This window comes from Somniosus microcephalus, chromosome 19 (assembly GCF_052327205.1).
Source record: "Somniosus microcephalus isolate GS21.2 chromosome 19, FLI_Smic_1.0, whole genome shotgun sequence".
Taxonomy (NCBI): Eukaryota; Metazoa; Chordata; class Chondrichthyes; order Squaliformes; family Somniosidae; genus Somniosus; species Somniosus microcephalus.
This window is the reverse complement of record NC_141005.1, coordinates 19305252-19323049: the sequence shown is the minus strand read 5'-3', so window position 1 is coordinate 19323049 and position 17798 is coordinate 19305252. Positions and strand designations below refer to the sequence as shown.

Here is a 17798-nt window from a genome sequence, read left to right as displayed (position 1 = left end):
AGTAAAGCAATGCTCTATCCAGCACCGAGGGGAGATGACAAGTTGCTTCTGAAAAGAAAGATGTATTCCTATGGTGGGATGATGCCATGTTTAAGGAACTCAGTAATAGATGAAAGTGCAATAAAAACACAAAGTTTGTGGAAGTTGGGCCTCAGACAGACTTCTCTTCTACCTTCCTTCATCAATTCCTCTAGTGTCAGCTGTGGCTCAGTGGGTAGCACATTTGCCTTTGGCTTAGAAGGTTGTGGGTTCAAGTCCCACTCCAGAGACTTATAGCACCAAATTCTAGGTTGACACTCCAGGGGAGTGCTGCACTGTCGGAGGTGCCGTCTTTTGGATGAGACATTAAACCGCAGCCCCGTCTGCACTCTCAGGTGGATGTAAAAGATCCCATGGCACTATTTCAAAGAAGAGCAGAGGGATTTCTCCCCAATGTCCTGGGCCAATATTTATCCCACAACCAACATCACTAAAACAGATTATCTGGCCATTATCTCATTGCTGTTTGTGGGAGCTTGCTGTGCACAAATTGGTTGCCGCGTTTCCTACATTACAAGTGACTCCACTTCAAAAATACTTCATTGGCTGTAAAGCGCTTTGAGACGTCCAGCAGTCGTGAAAGGCGTTATAGAAATGCAAGTCTTTCTTTTTCCTTCTTGAGCGCACCTACAAGACTCAAGTTATGCCCCATGCTGAAGGTTTGCACTCAGGAAACTGCTTGACATGCCAGAAATTCCTGATGCTACAACGGCTTTAAAGGGGCACTGTCGTCCTGCTGGGGAGGTGAGCCTTTCCCCGACAACATGCCCTGTGGATGTTCATCATCTCGGTCTGCGCACGCGACACAATTTACAAGTGTGAAATTCCACATGGTCAGTTCTCTCTTTTTATTCCCTCTTTTTTCGAAGTTTGCCCCCCCCCCCCGACCCCGACCACCCACTCCGGGAGGCACTGACTCGTACGGAGGGCACAGTCCCGCAGCTACCCGTGGACCTCTGCCACCTCAGTCAAGTGGCCGTTCTTCATGCGGGGCTAGATACTGCTATTCAATCAAGGTGGGCCTCCACAGATGAGCCCAATTCTGTCCTCACACCACCCCACCACCCCCCCCGCCCCAGACATCCAGCAGGAGTCAACGGCTAGCGATTAGGAGCTTGAGCTCTTGGCCAGTTGTCCTCTCCTTAGCCCAGGGATGCTGGGGCCAATTGTAGCAGCCTTCTCTCCCTAGCCAAGATCAGCTAGCTTGGCATGGAACGCACAGGATATACACACCCCCCCCGCCATACTTTTGAGTTGTGTACGCAGGAATCCGTGCATGTATGCACGATTTCTTTTTGTTGCAAAACCCGCACGGTTAAGGATTCGGAATTGGATTGTTTCGACCCGATGACGACCAAATTTGAATGTGCTCAGATTCCTGGCCTCTTGCTCACTGAGCTCACAGTGCCCCTTTAAAAAGCAGAATTTCAATGCCATTAAACAGCGCTCGTCTGTGTTTTAAATAAACACGCTCATTCACATCTCTTGAGCGGTGAGATATCATTCAGGCTTCCATGCACTACAAAGCTGGGGAGAGCTCCCTCCATTGTTAGTAAGCAGATAACCATTAGTGGTGTTAGTAATGGTTAGTACAAACCAGAGTGTCCTGGTTGAGAGTATTAGTATGTCTTTACTTGTAGGTAAGTTATCCGGCCTCTTAAAAAAGTACAGGAAGTTTTCTGTATCCTCCGACAACTTTAACCCATTCACTGGTCCCATGTTTCGTGTTTATCACCCTTTCAGGACCGGTTGTTCCATTTTTTAAATCCTGCAATTTTTTCCCCATCAGGGAATATTCCCAAAATACATTTTTTCTCCCCATCAGCCAGTTTTCTCCCTTCTGCTGAAGATGTCGACTCCCTACTGAGCTGTGGTTCCCATAGCTGCCCAAGTGACTGCTCTTCTTGGACATGCCTAGACGGTGAGTGTCAGTAGGTTGTTCAACATGACTTGGAGATGGGGGTTGCCAACTCTCCTGGATTGTCCTGGAGTCTCCAGGAATGAAAGACTAATCTCCAGGCCACTGCAGCGAGCAACCCTGGAGAAAAATCATAAGGGGCATTAAAAAATTGACTTAAAAAAAAAAATTATTTGAGCACTTGTTTGTTAGTTATAAAAAATATCGGAAATGGGAGTAAAGCCTGTTTGACTGATGTGAAGAATCGTCCAATCAGGTAACGAAGAGTCTATTCACTTTCTGATTGGCTTAGGAAGGTGGTGCACCATGAGGGTGGGCATGCCAGGCGACCAATGGCGAGAGAGTGGGGGCGGGGCGGTGGAGGCAGGAGATCATGTGATGAAGCCTCCAGGAATATGTCCACCCAGAGTTGGCAACACAATTTGGGGGGCGGGGGGGAGCGGTCAACACAGTAGCAACACAGTCAATACGATAGCAAAATACTGCAGGTGCTGGAAATCCGAAATAACAACAGAAAATGCTGGAAAAACTCAGCAGGCCAGGCAACATCCGTGGAGAGAAATTAGAGTCGACGTTTCGGGTCAAAACCCTTTATCAAGACTAAAGAGGCACAGGGAATGAAAGAGGCTGGGCTGGGAGAGAACAAAAGAGAAGAGACATTCAAAACGAGACGAGATGGTGATAGGACTAGTGGAGACAGCCTATCCTGATCCTCCCATCACCTGACATCCACATTCCCTGCAGTGATAGGCATCAGAAGTGGGAAACCTGGCTGATTTCTTTCCAGCCCTAGCCAGGGTGCTGCAGACAAGTGCAGGAGTCCAATTGTCACCCCGGCTGGGATCTGTTAATTCACCACAGGCTGGTCTCGAACCTGGGACCTACTGGCCTGAATGGCTCAGCTGTACACCAGGCAGTGTAAGTAGATCTGTGCATTCTTAACAGTAGGTACCACACGACAGAGCCATATGGGGGCTGTAGCAAGCCAGTTAATGTACAGTGCAGTCCTCAAAGAGTTAGAAACCTTCTCATGCAACAATACAGTCCAACTACTGTGAAGTTATGAAATAGTAGGAAGGTTTGATTTGAATTTCTTGCCCCCTTCCCCTCCTGTGGGACTCCCGTTGAGATTTCCTTCACCAGAAAAAGGCATGGCAAAACCCAGGCCAATGACCTCTCCGTGCCTGGCCCTTGATGTGTGCTGTACAACAACTGATGGGAGACAGTACGTTGAATGTCCTGGGCAAGGCAGGCATGGTTTACATAGAAAAGGAAAGTGCTCCACCTAGTGGTGTGACCAAAATCTCATCCCAAACATGGCAGGATGATTGGGGACGATAGATAGGCAATATTTGGGAAATCGCAGGGCTACTGATCTTGAATTGATCAGATCATCCGCGATCTTATTGAATGGCGGAGCAGGCTCGAGGGGCCGAATGGCCGACTCCTGGCTCCTATTTCTTATGTTCTTAATTGATTCTTTTTATTCACAGTATGCCAGGAATTGTATTGACTGCACAAGAACAAGAGATGGGATTTTGAACCCCGATACAGGCTGACACTGCCCCTGGGCATATGATATCTGGTGATGCCCCTGGGTATACCTACCTAGTGGTCCAAACCTGGATTAAAAAGGGTTCGCGATGGTGAAAGGGTTAAAGCACAAGTGACAAAACAAAGCTCTCTTTTGTGGTTATGGTTTTCAGACCACAAGAATGAAATCTCTGTTACCCCAAGAAATGTTTGGTTATAATTCAGTAGTTAGTGATCTATGAGGTAAATTCAGACTGGAGTTGGTCTGGGAACACAGAAAACTTCAAACAGGCCTCGGAGAATCATTAGTAAAGTTGTTAGTACTAGTTAATTGTGTTAGTACATGCAGTGGTTTAGTAAAGAGCTTTCCTTTAGCTCTGGACGTTTACTGTTCGTCGATGCATGCAACTTTATAAACACACCCATTACATTTGACTTTGACAAAACACTGGTGGCAAAAGTAGGAGAAAGAGTTACAGTTATGTTGATTTCTCGAGGAGGAATACTCTAAATTGTGGAAGAAACAATTCCACAAGATAAAACAAGAAATGTGCCATCACGGGATGCTTAAAGGAAACCATTGCGGCGAGGTGTGTTATAAATACATTAGTGGAACGGGCCGACATCTACTTTTTCAAAAAAGCTTCAACCTTTCAATAACGCGACGGTGAAACAGCTGCCTCGCCGACACTCACGGGTCTAACAACTAGCGTTGGACCCGACCGCTGGACTACCCACCACATGGCCTCTATTACTGAACATAAGAAATAGGAGCAGGAGTAGGCCATTCGGCCCCTCGAGCCTGCTCCGCCATTCAATAAGATCATGGCTGATCTTCTACCTCAACTCCACTTACCTGCACTATCCCCATATCTCTTAATATCCAAAAATCTATCGATCTCCATCTTGAATATACTCAACGACTGAGCATCCACAGCCCTCTGGGGCAGAGAATTCCAAAGGTTCACCACCCTTTGAGTGAAGAAATTTCTCCTCATCTCAGTCCTAAATGGCTGACCCCTTATTCTGAGACTGCGACCCCTTGTTCTAGACCCCTCAGCCAGGGGAAACATCCTCCCAGCATCTACCCTTTCAAGCCCTGCAAGAATTTTGTATGTTTCAATGAGATCACCTCTCATTCTTCTCAATTCCAGAGAATATAGGCCGAGTCTACTCAATCTCTCCTCATAGAACAATCCCCCCATCCTAGGAATCAGTCTGGTGAACCTTCGTTGCACTCCCTCTATAGCAAGTATATCCAACTTTAGGTAAAAAGACCAGAATTGTACACAATACTCCAGGTGTGGTCTTACCAGGGCCCTACATAAATGCAGTAAGATGTCTTTATTCTTATACTCAAATCCTCTTGTAATAAAGGCCAACGTACCATTTGCTTTCCTAATTGCTTGCTGTTCCTACATGTTAACTTTCAGTGATTTGTGTACAAGGACACCTAGGTCCCTCTGAACACCAACATTTCCCAATCTCTCACCATTTAAAAATACTTTGCTTTTCTATTTTTCCTACCAAAGTGGATAACTTCACATTTCCCCACATTATATTTCATTTGCCATGTTCTTGCCCACTCACTTAGCCTGTCTATATCCCCTTGAAGCCTCTTTGCCTCTTCCTCACAACTTACATTCCCACCCAGCTTTGTATCATCAGCAAACTTGGATATATTACATTTGGTCCCCTCATTAAAATCATTGATATAGATTGTGAATAGCTGAGGCCCAAGCACTGATCCTTGCGGTACCCCACTAGTTACAGCCTGACAATCCAAAAATAACCCATTTATTCCTACTCTCTGTTTTATGTCCATTAACCAATCCTCAATCCATGCTAGTATATTACCCCCAATCCCTTGAGCCCTAATTTTATTTAATAACCTCTTGTGTGGCACCTTATCGAACGCCTTCTGAAAATCCAAATACACCACATCCACTGGTTCCCCCTCATCTATTCTACTAGTTACAACCTCAAAAAACACTAACAGATTCGTCAAACATGATTTCCCTTTCATAAATCCGTGTTGACTCTGCCCAATCCTATTATTATTTTCTAAGTGCCCTGTTACCACATCCTTAATAATAGATTCTAGCATTTTCCCTACTACTGATGTCAGGCTAACTGGTCTGTAGTTCCCCGTTTTCTCTCTCCCTCCTTTCTTAAATAGTGGGGTTACATTTGCTACCTTCCAATCGCGGGAACCGTTCTAGAATCTATGGAATTTTGGAAAATGAAAACCAATGCATCTACTATCTCTATAGCCACCTCTTTTAAAACCCTAGGATGTAGGCCATCAGGTCCAGGAGATTTATTGGCTTTCAGTCCCATTAATTTCACCAGTACTATTTTTTTACTAATACTAATTTCTCTCAGTTCCTCATTCTCGCTGGACCCTTGGTTCTCCACTATTTCCAGAAGGTTTTTTGCGTCTTCTTCTGTGAAGACAGACATAAAGTATGTGTTTAATTTCTCTGCCATCTCCTTATTCCCCATTATAATTTCTCCTGTCTCAGCCTGTAAGGGACCCACGTTTACTTGCACTAATCCTTTCTTTGAAGCCTGTCTTAATTCATGGTCTCTGATGGAATTTCAGACTGCAATTTATACATCTAACTTTGTTAACAGGGATCTTTGGTCTGGCAACTGTGACAGATCCAAAGGCCCTTTAAAAAAAAGATATACTTGGCTTTGAAACACCAGCAAATAATTCATTGTTCTACTTGCTACAAGAAAGAAAAATGGTCAAATTCTCCCCCCTCACCTATTTTATCTCATCCTGGAGGTGCTGACTCCTACGGTTATGGTTCTACAAGTGCTGGCTACACTCCAGTACCTTGTCCAAGTGGTTACTCTTCATGTGTATGTGTGAGTGAGTGACCATCACTCAATTTGACTGTGGGGGAGGAACATCACAGGCAAGCCTGATCCCATCCTCAACCAACATCCAAGCACGTGCAGTCTCCAGAGGGGGGCGGCGGGGGCGGGGTGGGGGGGGGTGCACTGGGCATCAATGAGGAGCAGGAACCTTTGCCAATTTCTCCCCCCTTTCCTAGCCCAGGGGTGCGGGGACCAATTGCAACCCATACGCTGCTGACCTGGTTGAAATCAGCTAACTCAACACAAACCTGGGATCTTCCTGGTCCGTGAGGCTCAGTGCCACAGTGGGCTTTGCACTTACCAAAAGAGCCATCGGGCAAGCAAAGTACCAGTTTCATGATGGTGAACTAAAAAGGCAAACTACAAACTAGAATAATTTTGGTGAAACCCCTTGTGTGGTCAGCAATTTCTTCTTTGCAAACAAGAAACTCCTGTTGAATAACCTTCTCTTGCTTCTTTAGAGCTCTAATATTTGAAACAGTGAGCAATGTGGCAGGCAAGTGGTGTGGACACTGATCTTACAACAGATAAATGTCTTTGGGTAGTCTAGATGACTATGCAGGTGGTAGAAGCCCCTTGCTATTGATCCACCCGTCGGCCGTATGTGCCTTTGATAAAGCTACTGCTGTATAAAAGGCAAAGCGGATTGTCCATTAACACAGGGTTTCTGAGCAGGAAACTGGACAGCAATTAGAAGTGGCGATCCTGAATGGTTTATTCCCCTCCTTAGCCCAGGGACGCTGACAAAAAAATGATTCCACTGCTCTCTCCCTCCCCTCCGCCCCCCCACCAACTAAATTAGCTCCCCATCTCTCCTGAAGAAAGTGGCCCTGATTATCCTCTTCGGTGCCTCTGTAATAGACTGAAAATCATGAGCAACACGTGCCCAAATCTGCAAGTAGGCACCTCCTGGTGGCCGAGGCTTACACCTGGGCATTGAAGAGGAAGATCTGGGCCACTGCCTCTTTCTGGAGAATGCTTCCACTCGCAGTGGCCAGACTCCAGTAGGTCATTCAAGCAGTCATTCCTTTTCTTAACTTGTTCTTGGGATGTGGGCGACACTGGCAAGGCTGTATTTATTGACCATCTCTAGTTCAGGGCATTAAGAATCAACAATCTAGTGTGATACTGGGGTCAAATGTAGGCCAGACCAGGTAGCAGTGGCAAGTTTCCTTCCCTGATGGGCATTAATCAACTAGTTGGGTTCTTCCAACAATTTAACAGCATTCCGTGGTCATTTTCCTGCCTCCAGCCCACAAATAATCAGATTTCTTGAATTCAATTTCATCCCACAATGGGACTTGAACTCTCAACCTCTGGATTGCAAGGCCAGCACCATAACCATTCTCTGTGCTTGAGCGTAAACAGAAAGTCCTAGCCGGAACATCACAGCAAGCCTGATTCCTTTCCCATCTGAAGTTCACACATGCACCTTCCAGCCGGACTCACTGGGTGTTATTTGTTTCTTCCGACCCCTTGACCACCGAGGTCATATGTCATGCCCCTGCTGCTGGCCAGTGAGACCAGCTAACTCTGGATGAACCAGCAGGTTGAATCTAGGGCCTTCCTGCTTTGTGTAGTTCACTATCACTGCTGGGCAGTGCATCTACTGGGAGATCTTCAACATTGTACCATTGCGCGCACAGAAATTACGTCAGGACGTTTTAAGATACGAGATTGATCCAATGGATGGAAATTACACCATAAAACACCACTGCCAGCACAGTGGGTGCATTAACTGGTGAGATTTGCTCACTGGAACAAATTCTGTGAGCCAGTGATCTTGAGGTTGAATCCTTTATGTTTTGCCATGGGGCCCTGGCATGTACCCTTGAATTCAACAGCCGCCAGTGAAAGTACTGATCTGCCCAACCCGGCAATTTCTGCATTGGCTAAGTGATAACCGATTATACCAAGGGTTTAAAGAGTTAGCATCAGTTAATCATAGTTAGTAAGAGGTTTACGCAACTTATGTTAGTAAAAGTTAGTTTCTTTTCATGCAAGTTAGTAACGGTTTATTATATAGTGTAACACTTCATGTTATTTGGTTGGGGTATGAATTCCCTCTTTGTTTCTCTTCTCCTATTCTCGCACTGCCCAAGTGCTGCCAATGCTCGTGACTCACTTGTGCGAGTCCTGTGATTTGTGGATTAAAAAAAAAATTCTTGAGATTCAAATGGAAATTTAAACGGTAGATTTTTACATTTGAAGTTTCTGTCTGAATCGTGAGCATTAGAAAAAAGTCTGCAAATCATGGGGCTCACAACTGTCACCTCCAAAGAAGGTGATGGATAAGCTCCAAGGCACTCTGGCCACGAGGATGCACTTCCTGTGAGGAAGTACCTAACCTCCCCTTTCCCTAGCTGTATAGTTGGGAACTCAAGAACACTACATGATGGAGCTGCTTTTCTCCCTTCAGTCCTGACTCTGGTTGGGGGACAGTTTTACGTTTGCCCATTGTTATGAATCTTATGATCCATGAAGAAAGACTCATGAAATAACACTGGACGGCCAGCTGGTGGCGCCGTCCAAGGAGTATAAATACTCGGGCGTGGGCCCAGCTTGCCCAGGACATTGTGTAAACAGGAACTAGTGAAGTACAACTAGACCTCCATGTTTTGAAACAAGTTGATTAAAGCCTTGCTTTATACTCAAACCAAGTGCGTAGTGAGTTTTATTACGTCACCCACACTCCTCCAGTACCTTGCCCAAATGGCCATTTGCAAAGTATGAGTCTGGACAACAAGTACAGTGTGTATTAATACAGCGCCTTCAAAGTAGTAAAACGTCCCAAGGTGCTTCACAGGAGCGTTATCAAACAAAGTTTGACACCGAGCCATATGAGGAGATATTAGGGCAGGTGACCAAAAGCTTGGTCAAAGAGGTAGGTTTTAAGGAACGTCTTAAAGGAGAGAGAGGTCGAGATGTGGAGAGGTTTAGAGAGGGAATTCATGAGCTTAGGGCCATGGCAGCTGAAGGCACGACCGCCAATGGTGGAGCGATGAAAATCGGGAATGCACAAGAGGCCAGAATTGGAAGAACGCAGAGATCTCGGAGGGTTGTAGGGCTGGAGGAGGTTACAGAGATAGGAAGTGATGAATCCGTGGGGAGATTTGAAAGTAAGGATGGGAATCTTTAAATCGAGGCGTTGCCGGACTGGGAGCCAATGTAGGTCAGCGAGCACAGGGGGTGACGGGTGAACGGGACTTGGTGCGAGTTAGGACAAGCGGCAGCCGAGTTTTGGATGAGCTCAAGTTTGCGGAGGGTGCAAGGTGGATGCTGTGGCACTGAATGTTGTGGGCTAGTAACCATGGCAGCATGAGAGGTGAGCTTGATCCTTTCCTGGTCTGATGTCTGCACACGTACTGCTTCCAGCAGGTGTCAGTGGATGGTGAGCAGGATTGCTTATCCAGGCTGATGTATCCTCTCCCTAGCCCAGGGAAGCAGAAGCTAATTGCAGCACCCCAACTGCTGCCCTGGCTGAAATCAACTAACTCAGCACAGACAAGGAAAATACTTCTTAATAAGAAGAGGCAGAAAGGCAATTAACCACAATGTAATTAGCAGTGAACCACACTGTAATTACATCACTGGAAACACGAATATAATAAATGACAGCTGGGTAACATTTAACTAGAATCTACACTGAATAATATTTAACCTCATCTATTATTGGCAAAACAATTATTGTTGTTCAGGTTTTTTTTGTGTCAAACACTAAGGGTAGTGGCGGAGCTTTGAAGCTGTTTCATAATCTAGTTAATTTGGCCCTGGTTTTGAAGCCTTTTCCCTGAATTTGCTCAACAACAAGAACTTGCATTTATATAGCGCCTTTAACGTAGTAAAACGTCCCGCGGCGCTTCACAGGAGCGTTATCAAACAAAGTTTGACACTGAGCCCACATGAGGAGATATTAGGACGTGGTCAAAGAGGTAGGTTTTAAGGAATGTCTTAAAGGAGGGTAGAGAGGTTTAGGGAGAACCCAATGTCCTGCCTGTCGGTAACGGTTTGCGCTGCAGGAGATGCTGCACCTGCTGCATGGTGAACTTGTGGCACATTGAGTTTGGACATTCTCAACTTACCTTTTTAACCAAACTTATGATCTAAATAATTCACATGGGACTACTGTGCTGCAACTGTGCAAGAAGCCCCCGAATCAATGATCCGGGGCACGTTTCTTGCATGAGCACGGTGCAGTTTGAAGCTGTCCACAATCACACATCGGACAGAACACAGCCAATGGCTGCATTCAGCCATTTTGAATCTCAAGTCACTCTAAAGTGGTGCACTATACATTAACAATACATTTGTCAGAAATGTTAGTTAGAAATGTTAGTATCAGAATCAGTAGTATATTAGACAAATAACTGTGCAAGTATACATGCGTTAGACTAAGTTAGTAGGACAGTAGAGTATTCTAAGGCTGTCACCAATGGTAACTCGTTTACTATGACTTGTTAGCCCGTTGTTGTGTTTGACCTACAGTTGGTTAAGCTTGTAATCTGACAGGCAATCCTCCCCTCAACTCCAGCCTCCATCTTTCCATCACAGGCTTTCTTGTCTCTTGCTCTATTTTATCGACACGCCTGTGGTCATTGTTCCTCGGAACTTTACTCTCTCGTTCCTCCTAAGCTCCAGTTGCCCCGTCCAGCATGCTCTTCCTCCTCGCTGCATCCCTACGTTGTGACCATCAAGACTGTCTCTTCCTCCAACGCATTCTTTCCTAGAAAACCTCCTAACCGTGGAACTCCTCGTTTCCGTCAGCCTTCCCGTCCACCAACCATCTCGTGGCTATTAAAACCCATGTCTCCGAGCTACCACTTTTCAACAACAGCTTGCATTTATATAGTGCCTTGTCACGTCCCAAGACGCTTCACAGAGGAGCGTTATCCAACAAAAGTTGTCGCCGAGCCACATAAGGAGATATTGGGGCAGATGACCAAAACCTTGTTCAAAAGAGGTAGGTTTTAAGGAGTGTCTTAACAGGAGGAGAGAAAGGGAGAGAGGTTTAGGCAGGGAATTCCAGAGCTTAGGGCCTTGGCAGCTGAAGGCACGGCCACCAATGGTGGAGTGATTAAAAATAAAGAGGTCAGAACTGGAGGAATGCAGATATCACAGAGGTTTGTAGGGCTGGAGGAGACTACAGAGATAGGGAGGGGTGAGGCCATGGAGGGGTTTGAAAACAAGGATGAGAATTTTTAAATTGAGGCGTTGCTTAACCAGGAGCTTATGTAGATCAGCGAGCACTGACCAGAACATATCTCCCAATCTTTTCAACCTTGAATATCCTGCACTCCTCCTGGGTTTCTCAAAAAACCCACAGAAAAGGGTCAAGCATTAGTTTAGTTCTCGATCACTGATGACGATTCCACCTGCTTTTCTCACAACACTTTAACCCGGTGTTTCTTTATGTTTGATAATATTAACGATTAAACAAAGCTTTGTGTGTATGAGGGGGAAGGGAGAATAATTCCCTACAAGTGGTAGTTCAAACAGTGACAGCTTAGGAGGTCCTCTGTCTCATCATAAGCTAAGGTGTGCTTGAATAACCCTTGGTGGGAAAGGAAATTTCTCACCTACCGCCCTCATGCCCCACTCCCCTCACAGCACTGTTTGGCTATCACACCTCTGAGATGCGCATACACAGAATAATAAACTGCATGGCTACGGGCTATTGGTTCTTTGCACTTGAGGGGGAAAAAACTGGATAGGTAAATACAGTCCCTACCATAGATAATATCACACCTGTTATAATAAGTCTTGTGAGCAGGCCAGTAGAATAATGGAGAGAGCTGCTGGAAATATGGAGGCTGAAGTGATTATATACCTGAGCAGGCAATTAATTAACATCACTTATGTATAAATCTCTTTTTGTTGTTCATACAGCCTGAATCATTGCCATACTCAGTGACAGCCCCAGTATAATCAAGACTGTGGCTTTCATTAGTTCCAGTTCATAATTAGAAAGGCAAGTTAGTAAAAAAATTAATCAAGTGTTAATAAAATGTCATCATTAAGAGCTTGCGTTGTTAGTACATGTGTTTCAGTTGTTGGTTGAAACCAGTTAGTAAATTGTTAGATTAATCTAACTAAATTAGTAATACTTTCCCTTGAACTCTGTTACGAGTTCCTGACAGTTTCAGTTAGTAAATGTTAACTTACATGCAAGATTTAAAAAATAACATGAGCAGGTTTAAAATGGAGGTTTTGCTCCCCTCCTTTCTGAAAGGGGCTCACTTCTTCTGGGCGACGATTCAACGGCCAGCTCGGCCATTCTACCATGCGTGAGCACCAGCACTCAAGTGTCGCCCGGCTATTTGGCCATGGGAGCGATCACAAATCCAACCCTTGCCACCGCGCTCAGTCATCCGCAAACGTGCATTTCCCAGCAGGCGTCACTGCCCATCGATCAGGAACAGGAAGAGGAACCCTGGACTCCTTGCTCCCGTCCCAAGCCCAGGGCTGGTGGCAAGCCAGATGGGAGAGGATTTACACACTGACTGACATGAATCTTGTCATTCATGTGGAAATGACTTATGAAATAATACTGGGCGGCCTGCTGGTGGCGCTGTCCAGGGAGAGTATAAATACTCGGGCATGGGCCCAGCTTGCTCAGGACATTCTTTAACAGGAACTAGTGAAGGACACAACTAGATCTCCATGTTGTGAAACAGTTGATTAAAGTCTTGTTTAATACTCAGACCAAGTGCCTCGTAGTTTTTTTATGTCACTGACCATTAGGGATGTTCTGGCAACCGGCGTATTTTTGTTTGAAAAGAAACATTGAAGCTTTCTGGGTGGACTTTTTTTGTTGTTGTTCATTTAAAATAAAATAACTGTCCCAGCAGAATCGACTGCTCAAATGTAAATGCCCATGAGTTGCGACTGTGGCAGGGTTTCTGGCTGTGGACCCTCACCCCCCCCCCTTGCAATGCCATGGAAGAATGGTACAGGCCAGCAGCACAAACACCAACCTGAGAAAATGGCCGCCCAGATTGGCCATCGCCAGCTGTTTGTTGTAGCTGCTGCAAGTGCAGTAGGCCTCCAGCTAGAAGTGTGGAGACAAGAGCCCTGGAATCGCTTAAGAAACAGCTGGATGCTGTGACTGGGAGGGACTGTGGGGCCTTTGCAGACGGGTGAGCTAGTAGGGAAGAATGGCCATCCTCATCCACATTTATCATGCGATCTGGTAATTAGGAACTTAAGGATTTAAGATAAAATTGTTATTGGGCCAAGAGCAGCGGGCAAAAATTGGAAATTCATAGAAACATGGAAAAATAGGAGCAGGAGTAGGCCATTCGGCCCTTTGAGCCTGCTCCGCCATTCAACATGATCATGGCTGATCTTCTATCTCAATACCATATTCCTGCTCTCTCCCCATACGCCTTGATGCCTTTTGTGTCTAGAAATATATTCAGTGATTTGGCCTCCACAGCCTTCTGTGGTAGAGAATTCCACAGGTTCATCACCTTCTGAGTGAAGAAATTTCTCATCTCAGTCCTAAACGTCTTGCCCCATATCCTGAGACTGTGACCCCTCGTTCTAGACCCCCCAGCCAGGGGAAACATCCTCCCTGCATCCAGTCTGTCTAGCCCTGTCAGAATTTTATATGTTTCAATGAGATCCCCTCTCATTCTTCGAAACTCTAGTGAATACAGGCCTAGTCGACCCAATCTCTCCTCATACGACAGTCCTGCCATCTCAGGAATCAGTCTGGTGAACCTTCGCTGCACTCCCTCTATGGCAAGTATATCCTTTCTTAGGTAAGGAGACCAAAACTGCACACAGTACTCCAGGTGTGGTCTCACCAAGGCCCTGTATAACTGTAGTAAGACATCCTTGCTCCTGTTTGTCGGTGTTTAACAGGAATGCTCCTGTAAGTTGGTATACCCTTAAAAGGGGCACAGTCCTTGTTGTTGGGGAGGGAGAACAGATGCCCATGATTTTCACCGTCAGTGCAACCAAAGCAATTACATTTTTGCGCCGCAATAACCTCTTAATAGGGATTGTGTCGTCGCAGGAAAATAAAGTTTGCCTCACATTTTATTGGGAATAATGTGATCCTTTAAGTACTGTTGACCCCAATACAACAGCAGCATCAGGACCAAAGGGAGCAGCGTAAGATGGCAAATATATTTAACCTTTGAGTCACTACCATTGAATACAAGCTAGAGCACAACGTGAACCTGAAATGGGGGCCAGAGACCAATCAATTTGAATTAATCATTGCAAAACCGAGCTGTCCTATTCCCACACAGATGAGCATGAACATATAATTCAGGCTTTAGCCCCTATACAGATATCGGGCAGGCTTGCTGAGTTTCTTAAAAATGAGTCCATTCAACCAGCATAATATTCATTGAACTATCTTGATATGTGGAACTTCTGATTCAGCAGGCTGGGGTGGGGGGCTGCAATTGGCCTCCGTACCAGGGAAGGAGGAAACAAGGTCAGACACAGTAACCCACCCTGGATTGGCATGCATTGGCCCCTGCTGAAGATGCATGTGGGTATTGGGTAGGGTCAGGACCAGGCTTGCCCCACCAAAGTTAAAATTGCCTGCCGAGACCTCACTCATCAAACAACCATACCCCATACGTAGTTGACTCTTAACGCTATCTGACGTGGCCTAGCAAGCCACACTCAATTGTCCAATGACCTCTACGAAGCGCAGCAAGAAGCACCATAATGACGGGAACTGCCGCAGTTCAAGAAGATGGTTCACCATCTAGAGACGAGCAATAAATGCAGCCTTGCCTATATTCCAGGAACAAATTGTTAAAAATAGCACTGTTCCGGAGCTGTCGTGGCCTCTTGTATGACATAGAATTACATATAATTTACAGCACAGCACAGAAACAGGCCATTTAGCCCAACTGGTCCACACGAGCCTCCTCCTTCATCTAACCCTATCAGCTTACCCTTCTATTCCTTTCTCAAACTCTCATAGACTCTTCTAGCTTCCCCTTAAAGGTTTCTGTGCTACTCATCAATTTTGCAATTGCCCTTTGTTTTGTGGTTTGGTCTGTAGCAGTTTGAAAACTTGGGACTCTTTTGGTCTGGTCACTGTGTGGGCTAACTTTCGCCTGTGTACAATGTTTTTTTTTTACATATAGAAGTGAACGTGTGTTTTGATGCGCTCAATGCAGAAAATAAACATGGGTAAGCTGTTCGGTATTCTAGGACCGTGGTCAGGTCACAAAGGTTAAGCGCGGGTCATGAGGAGTGCACTGTACCACATCCGAACACCGTATTGTCAGTCACGTGACACATTCTTTCAATGCAAATGGCACAAAAGATTGCAACGCATTTAGCCGGTCACGTGACCTCAACAGCACTGACCGTTCTCTGTCAGCTTGTAGTAGCTGCGCGGAAACTTCAACAGAATGTATATTTATGTTTTAAAAAAAAAAATGAAACAATATATATTATGTAAAGCAACAGATACTCTAGAATGTCTTGCAGGCTGTGAGTTTATCTGAGGTTTGGGGCGCACTGGTTGACTGCACTGCCCAGTGTAGAGCTGAGCCCCGCAGCTCGGGACCATCCCAGGTTCAATCTCTGGTCTGCACCAAGTTAGCTGATGCCACCTGGGGGCTGGCAGCAAGGTTGTTAATATTGGCTTCAGCACCCCGCACCGCCCCCCCCCCGGGAAAGGAGGTGTAACAGGGTGCCTGCTCCTGAATCCCGATCCAGTGGCCACTGCTGGAAGATGCGTGCACGGGGACACTGGCTGAAGGCAGGATGAAGTTCGGGTCTGATGCCGTCTCCCTGCACGGCCAATAGCCTGCCAAGCGTCTAGGTTCGCATATGAAGAATGGCCACTTGGGGCGAGATACTGGAGGGTAACTGATATCTATGGACCTGTATCCCAACATGGGTCCGAGCCTACAGGAGAGAAGTGGAGAAGAGGGGAAAGGTGAGGGAGGGGGCGGGGGGGGGGAGGAGAATACTTGAGCTACACTCTCATGGTTCGAGGCCATTTGAGGCCTATCCAACTACAGCTTTGCACTCCCTCCCAGATATTTATTATTTCACATATTGGTCACTGTTGAATGGAATATTGGACAGCAGCAGTAAAGTAGCGTTAGGTGCAGGCCCCTGTGTCGCCATAGAAACCATTGCAAACCAAAGGGATGTTAGTGCCATAGGCTGCGACTCCCACTTCCTCCTGGATTTGATTCCACCTGTAGAGAGGTTGACTCGTGGCCCTCACTTGGGTATCGGCGCATTCCTATCCACAGCAAGGTGAAGGATCCCTCAAGGTACTGGCCAATGAGGACACTGCAAGAGATGAAACAGATTCAACATACTGTCGGAGATTAAAGAGTCAGTCAAGTTTTCACTTGGTCTTAATAAATGTTGGACCATCCTACCTCAAGGATAACGGGTCTAATCATTAAACCTTCTGCCAGGTCTAGGGACCGCGGTGGTTGGCTAGATTTTAAGTTTTCAGCCCGCACACGGAAATAGAGACCATGGGGGGGGGGGGAGGATTTTAACATTTTGATGCGCTGGGCACGGGGGCACGGTAGCGCGCAGGAAACCAGGAGTCTTGGTTTCCCCGCATGTCATGGAGGTTGAGAGGTTCCCAGCCCAGAATTCAGCCTGATTGACAGGCTTGGCTTCCAGTTGGGCGGGGAATGCTCTGGAGGAGGCCGCAGGACCAGGTAGGTCTGATCCCTGATGCTGGCGGGGGTGGGGGGGTGGGGGTTTGTATGCGGAGGGGTGGTCTGATGGTGGGGGTGCCTGGGGGGCCGGGACGAAGCACTCCTGCTCCTTCTGGCCCACAAGGAGCGCTCCTCAAGGCTGGCCTCGCCTCGCTGCAGCTGCCTGGTTTGCTCAAGGCCCGGGAAACCTGGCCGTCCACACTTCAACCTGAAATCCGAAGCTTCCAGCCTCATTAACATATTTAAAATGCCAACCCGCGTCCTGGGAGCGGGTTGGCTGCCCGCCCTTTTTCCTGCCTAAGTAAAACCCGGAAGTCGACGGGTTGGAGCCGGCTTCCCGACACGCTTCGATTTTTTCGCCCAATTAACCTCCCACCCGCACCAACTCCTACCCGCTCACCCCTGTACCAACATGGCTGCGGGGGTGTACATGCAATATACCCCAACTGTGCACATGTTTACTTTGCAGGGGGTGGGGGGGAAGAGCAATCAGAGGGACGTGGGAGCAGCATGCGTTCTCATGCCAGTGACTCCCAATTTATTTTCTTCTCGCTGATCCAGAGGACAGAGAGTAGCACAACAAGCTTGGCGTCTGTGCTCGGGGCCCAGGATGATTCGGTCATGGAAGGGGAGCTGCCCAACAAATCGCCCGCTACACCAATGATGGTCAACAAAACATCTTGACCCTGAAGCATGGACACCCTGTTAGAAATCTCATCATCATGAAGAAACGACTCATGAAATAACAC

At 46.6% G+C, this 17798-nt stretch overlaps 1 long non-coding RNA gene across 1 annotated transcript in view; it reads right to left on the bottom strand.

The window, feature by feature from the left end:
* Nucleotides 1-6877: 6877 nt before the first annotated feature.
* The window catches only part of LOC147103591 (uncharacterized), a 53191-nt gene continuing 42270 nt past the window's right edge, over nucleotides 6878-17798 (bottom strand). The window contains exon 4 of the long non-coding RNA XR_015081797.1: nucleotides 6878-16663. This is a non-coding gene — a long non-coding RNA (uncharacterized LOC147103591). The remainder of the gene's footprint in view (nucleotides 16664-17798) is intronic.